The sequence below is a fragment of the Polypterus senegalus genome, chromosome 15, assembly GCF_016835505.1.
Source record: "Polypterus senegalus isolate Bchr_013 chromosome 15, ASM1683550v1, whole genome shotgun sequence".
Taxonomy (NCBI): domain Eukaryota; kingdom Metazoa; phylum Chordata; class Cladistia; order Polypteriformes; family Polypteridae; genus Polypterus; species Polypterus senegalus.
Genome location: NC_053168.1, coordinates 50,008,389 through 50,014,388, shown reverse-complemented (window position 1 = coordinate 50,014,388; position 6,000 = coordinate 50,008,389).

Below are 6,000 nucleotides of genomic sequence, written 5' to 3'. Positions count from 1 at the left end.
TGCAAAAATTGTACTGGATATATTTGTAAAAGGAAAAGAAAAAAGAATGCACTTATGCAGAAATATGGTGTCATGTGACAGGATTTGCATTATATATTCTTATAACAAAATATACAGTACCTGTGGCTTTCCATAACGTTCAATGTTTAAATAACCACATTTCCTCTTGGCCATTCACTGAAAGACACTAATAATATATTTAGAAATAGGCTAGTGTGAGCATAGACTATCTAGGTGTTCATAACATTAAGGGATCATGAAATGGTTGTACATACCTGTAGAAATCTAATAGGGTGAATATGGCTGCATTACATGCCGCTACTGGTGTGCCAACACAAATATCTTAGATTAAATATTTATCATCACCAAGCAGCTGAAGAATTATAGGTCATCCTTTACAGTTAATTGTGGAAATCTGCAGTTGGTAGAAGAATATTCATATGCTTGGCATGAAGAATGTTGAACACTGTTGAGATTTGCAAACGGCAATTTATTTTGCTTCCATTATGTTTAGTCATAGCATGCATTCACGGATTATTCTCCCTAGAATGGCCATGCCTACTGTATAAACATAGCAATGGACAGTGGTCTTATTGACCTCAAATGTCTCTCCCACAATTTTATACTTGGGGCAGGTTGCTAATTTGTACAAAGCTATGACAATGGGCTTTCAGGTTGGAACTAGTGGTTGGTGGCTTAGATGATGGTGGCTTGGTGGTGTAACAAATGGTCCTCTGCAACTTCTCAGCATTTCAAATGTATATCTTGACATTCTAAAATGAGGTAGGAGTTGGCATTTAATAAAACGGTTCATAACTACAACTTTCAATAACCTGAATCCTAGAAAAGAAGCTAACGGGTCTCTTGTAGGCATATAATGTAGGCTTTGACGTCTTTGGATGTTATTAACTGTGGAAGTGACCTCAGACATAAAACTATTTAAACTTGATCATTACTAGTGAATTCCATATATATTTCTGTCTATTTGATTTTTGTTACCCTCATCAGTAGGACATAGAAAAGTCAGGGAAGCCAAAGGTGCATAATTGGTGATATACATGAAATTATCAATGGAAACATGTCTGGCTTCTGTGACAGCAGTTTTTTTTCAGGAAATGATGTTATTGTGTAAACATTTTCATCAATAAACTTCAGTTTTTTGGAAATGAGCTGACAAAAAATATTTGACGTTATTTAATGCATTTTCATTTTATGTGAAAAAGTGCACATTTAGTTGATGGAAACAAAGTTATTGTTTTGTGTTAGAATAAAATTTTAAGAAGAAAAAAGAAATGAGCTGTTTTCATAAGTATCCAATAGCCACATTTAAATATTTTGTAAAGCCACCTTTTGTAGCATTAACAGCTCCAGGATGTTAAGGTTAGTCGGATGACATTTGTGGACCATGATTTTCAAATAGGATTACAGAGTTCAAGACTTTGACCTGGTCATTGTAAGACATTCACTTTTTTGTCCTTCAGCCACTCTCAAGTTACTTTGTCCTTGTGTTTGGAGTATTGTCCTGAGTGAGAGATGAACTTTCATCAAGTTTCAGTTTTTTTAGCAGATTGAAACAGATTCTCTTGCAGTATTTGCTTCTGTTTTCTACTTCTAGTTATCTTTCTATTTCAGCAAGATGCCCTGCTCCTACTGATGAAAAGCAGTCCAACAGCATAATGATGCCACTAGCAAACTTTTTTTCTTTTAACTTTTTTAAAACCGTGGACAGTACTTCATTTATGGCAGTGTGGGTTAGTGCCAAACCCCTCTCAAACACTCACCGTTGAAAGTCATGAAACTGAGATGAGCCGGGCAGATCAGGACACACACATACCAAGGGGTAGGTGCAAAAGTGATGTGCTTTTATGTAAAATCCAGCAGTCAAAAAAACAAAACCGTACTCAAATAATTAGTGTAGTGAAAAATGTTGAATAAATAAGTCATCCAATCAAAATGTTCAGTGGAGGTTAAACTATCCATACAAATAAATATCCATGAAAATGAAGCTAAAACACTGCAGGAATCTTTCTTTTTCCCCAAAAGCAGCAGAGGCGACACCTAACTGACAGTTCAGCCAACCTTCTCCATCAACATCTCTTTGAACTTTGGCTCTGATTTAGTTTCATTTGACCACAAAACAATTGTATTTGGTCACTGTCGTGCTTTTTGTGATACTCCATGATTCAATGATTCTTTCAAGTAATGGCTTTTTTTGCCCCCCCCCCCCACACACACAGGCCAGAGTTACACAGAGCTGTAGAAATTGCTGACTGGAGCACCTTTGCCCGAGTCTCAGTTAGTGAAGGTGAAGCTCCTTCAAAGTGATTGTTGACTTCTCAGTGGCTTCTCTCACAAATCTATTTCATGTTTGTCATGGACATTGGAGGGCCAGCCTTTCCTAGTCAATGTCTGGATGGTTTCATGTAGCTCCCTCTTCCTGACAATTGAGCCAATCGTGCCCAAAGGTACATTCAAACAGTTGGATAATGTTGTGTACCCTTTTCCTAATTTAGGGGTTTGCATTATTTTATCTATAACTTTCCAGAGTCTCTCTTTCATGCTGTCACATGAATAGGCTGGTTGTGAACTTTGGACATCTAAATCAGAAGCTGATCAGAAAACTAGTCAAAAATGCAGTTTTTGAAGATGTAATGCTGTAAATGAAAGCAAAAGGTCACAACCAAAGAAATCCAAAGATACAAACGTCTTAAAGGAAATAAGCACTATGAACTATTACTAATAGATTACATTAAAATAAGCACAATTACAGTTTAAAAGTTTTCTCAAAGAGTCAAGCACAATAAGCACTGTAATATGTCTCAAAAGAAACAGAACCTGAAACAAACCTTTTGTCTTGTTAAGACAAGTGCTGGCAAAGGAACCTAAAGCACAGTAATAAAGCTAATTAATGCCTTAGCAATGAACAGTGGCAAGCTACGGTCTTTTATAGTCCTCTCAGGTAACTGTGGCCTAATGACTGCAGTACCTAAGCCCTAAGGGAATGGAGAAAAACAAAAAGCATGAAACGAATTAAAGAAAGGGTGAGATCCCAATGCAACTCTGACAATTTCACTAACATTGGAGACAGTAAAGCAAGGAATATTATGAGCAAAACAAGGGAACAAAATACAGATGGCAGCAGCATTTTTCACAATGTGGAGAGCTGGCAAGGAAGTCTACAAGTAGAGAGATGTGGTAATCCAATCAAAGCAAGGGCCTAAATAAAAAGTTGTTTTGGAATAATAACTGAAGAAGGTGTCTCTGTATACATTCAAGTGTCATGACTTGGACGATGTAAAAATGGGCAGATGAAAGGATGGAGAGAATCACCCAAGGCCTCACCAAGGTTTATGACAGGTAAATGAGTGCTTAGAGAAGGATATATGGATGAAGATATACAGGGTGAAGAGTTAGGGTTTTTTGTATAAAGTGAGGCTGACATGGCAAAGAAACAGTTAAAAAAATCCGGGCTTAAATTTAGAGATTGAAAACAGCAAGTGAAAGGAACTTTCAGCATCTCCTTTACTTCATCATTGTACGTATGTCAGTATTTCTAAACCTATTGTGATTTTATGATGTTTTTCGTACATATTACCTTATTTTGCTCTGGTCAAAGTGAAGAACAGCTGGGCATTTAATGTAGAACTGACTCCAGTATAAAGAACAGGTTGTTTGCGTTTTGGTTTCATAGGCAAATGGCCAGACAAACTCTTTGCCAAAAAATAGAATAGTCACAGATAGAAGCAGATAAGCAAAACAAATGGATCACTTAGCCAAGAAGTTTTTTTAACTTTGCATTTTGCTGCCCGCCAAAGATTCCTCCAAGCTGTTTAACTCACAACGCAGCTCTTGTGCTGTACATTAGCTAGCCAGACAGTGACGCCACCCGCTGTTCACCTTGAAGGTTACTTTTATCATGAGTTCAGTGGTGGTTAGAGACAGGAGGATAATTAAAAGCCATCAAAAAGTCATTATCAGGCAAATCATTATTTTAATGGAGAACATTACTCAGTGATTAAAAGTCTGGTCACAACAAAGGAACTGTAGTTTTCCAGTTGCTTAGGTTGCTGAGCTCTGACTTAGCTTTTCAGCCTAGCATAAACAGTGCTGCCAGAGGTGATGGGTGCAAATTGGTCCGACAAGTGGGTCTATGTGATTTGCGAAATAAGACCCCTGAGGCATTATAACATATCTGAGTTCAGACTTTGAGCAGAAATGTTCTATACATACATTTTACAAGCTGAAAAAGGTGTTGGAAGCACAAACATGAAAGAACGGTTATTTGAGTTTACACCCCTTCTGTTTGTACATTTGCATGTACCTTTAGCAGTTTCTGAATGAAGACTTGCTAATCACTTCATTCCCTCCTTCCTTTCTTACTTCATTCAGTTTTTGACCTGTTTATTCAAAGTGCTAACATATCTTAAACGGTGTAACACACACAGCTACACTTACTCATACAGGGACAATGTACAATTATGGATTAATCTAATATGTATGTCTTTGATATGTAGAGGAAAACCAATGTAGACAGGCAAAATTTACTGTGTGGCAATGGAGCAAATGCCATGCAGTGGGAGTCCAATTTTCATTCTAGCTCAGTTTGGCGCACTGAATATGATAAAGTCTTCCTTTTTGTTCTAATTCCATTTCATTTCATTCTTACTGAATTAAAACTATGAATCTAAAATCTATTAGTTTTACTCTTTTAGTGTTTTCATTTCTCTCTTGTGTAACTAATGGGAGTACTGAAAGTGAACAATTTCATTTCAACATTAAAAAGGTCAGAAGTTAAAAATATACAGTATGCTTACCCCTGCTTTTTCATAATTTTTAACCATTCTTGGCTTCCTTTGCTAATCCTTTATTTTTTATTTCCTTATGGTCATCTGAAAAATACTTCCAACTGATATTATTTTATTTTTTATGCAAATGTATTCCTTGCTTTCCAAATAGTATTTTAATAATGTTAATTCATGCAAAGTATTTCATTTTTTTATTTCCATTTAGTTATTCATAAAACCTACCATACAATACAGTATGTTTTCATCATTTAATGCACTCATTTTCTAAAGTAAGTAGATTGCTTTAAAATATTATTAAAGCATGTGGCATTATGTGCCTACAGCCCCTTCTTTATGATGTCAGAGCTTAACTTTAGAGATGACTGATTGAAATGGTTGTGCTGGAACAACAAGCTTGATGTACTTTGAGTAACAAAAAATAAAAAACAAAACACATGGTTTAGTACTGTAAGATCCAAGTAATATTTTAAAACTAAACTGTCAGGTCAGGTTGGGGATGCATTGGCAGTCCCCCAGGCAAACACGCGGCCCAGTACCACTCTCCTGAAATTACCATCTATCTACTGCAGCCAGGTGTAATGTGGGCATCCCCTTGGCCGGGTCTAGCTACTCGGTTCCTCAACAATGAGGATCCTGCAAGCTGGATCACCCTCAGGGTACTGGCTGTAGTGCCGCAACTGACGTCCCTCACAATGCAGTACCAAAGAATTCCAGTCTTCTTGTCAGGCCACGGGGTAGTATCCATGTCTTGCAACCATGCAGCAAACAAGGAAGCACCAGGACTCTGAAGACTTGGACCTTCGTCCTTTTGCAAAAATATCAAGAGCACCACACTCCTTTCCAGTGACCCCACGCTCTTCCAATCTGTGTACTGACTTTATAGGAAAAGTCACCAGAGATATGAATGTCACTGCAGAGGTAAGTAAACCCCTCGATGAGGCTGACATTCTCTCCGCAGACAGACACACTTCTAATGGCTGTGTCCAAGAGGCCATTAAAGGTTTGAATCTTGGTTTTTATCCAGGACACTTCAAGCCCAGACACTCACACTCCTTGTTCAGTCACTTGAGATGCCCAATCAGGGTTTCCATCGACTCAACAAAGATCACAGCATTGTCAGCAAAGTCAAGATCAGTGAATCTTTCTTCACCAACAGATGCCCAACAGCCACTGGACCCCCACAACCTGCCCAACA